Raw genomic sequence first — 1,133 nt, forward strand, 5'->3', positions numbered from 1 at the left:
GAAATTTATATCATATCCGAAGGGTGTCCCGGAATGATGGGGATATTCTTATATATGCATCTTGTTAATGTCGGTTACCAGGTGTTCACCATATGAATGATTTTTATCTCTATGTATGGGATGTGTATTGAAATATGAAATCTTGTGGTCTATTATTATGATTTGATATATGTAGGTTAAACCTATAACTCACCAACATTTTTTTTGATGTTTTAAGCATGTTTATTCTCAGGTGATTATTAAGAGCTTCCGCTGTCGCATACTTAAAAAAGGACGAGATTTGGAGTCCATGCTTGTATGATATTGTGTAAAAACTGCATTCAAGAAACTTATTTTGTTGTAACATGTTTGTATTGTAAACCATTATGTAATGGTCGTGTGTAAACAGGATATTTTAGATTATCATTATTTGATAATCTACGTAAAGCTTTTTAAACCTTTATTGATGAAATAAAGGTTATGGTTTGTTTTAAAATGAATGCAGTCTTTGAAAAACGACTCATATAGAGGTCAAAACCTGGCAACAAAATCAATTAATATGGAACGTTTTTAATCAATAAGAACGGGACATTTCAAGCATGACCGTTGACGGGGTCCGCTGAATTCATCCGGTGTTGAGATTGGTGGAGAAGGACCTTCGGGTCCGCTGACTTCATCACGCTAACATGTCCAAATATATATATATATATAGGATATAGGAAAAGTTAACAAGGATATGGTTAACATCCATTTTTATTAATTAAAACCGTAGCTAAAAAAAAACAGGCAAAAATATCCAATTTTGTTTTACCCATAATTTCTTCGTTACAAATCCGTTTTGAGTGATTCGACTTGCCATGGTTTTGTATCGAAAAGTTATTTATTAATCTAAACGGAAAAAGTATATGTTTATAGTCAAAAATACAGCTTAGGTGTCAAATACAAGAAGATAGTCATATCCGTCGTAAGAACGACATCTTGATGACCCTTTTGAAAAATGTACTTCCAATTATAGTTTAACCATGGATTTTAGATATATTTCATATCCATATAAAATAAGATTTTTCACCAAAGAAAATCTTTTAATTAAAAGTTTAAGATAGGTTTTTAAAATTAAACCCAAAACAGCCCCCGATGATCTATGACGGCGTATG

This window comes from Rutidosis leptorrhynchoides, chromosome 6, assembly GCF_046630445.1.
Source record: "Rutidosis leptorrhynchoides isolate AG116_Rl617_1_P2 chromosome 6, CSIRO_AGI_Rlap_v1, whole genome shotgun sequence".
In the NCBI taxonomy this organism is placed as follows: domain Eukaryota; kingdom Viridiplantae; phylum Streptophyta; class Magnoliopsida; order Asterales; family Asteraceae; genus Rutidosis; species Rutidosis leptorrhynchoides.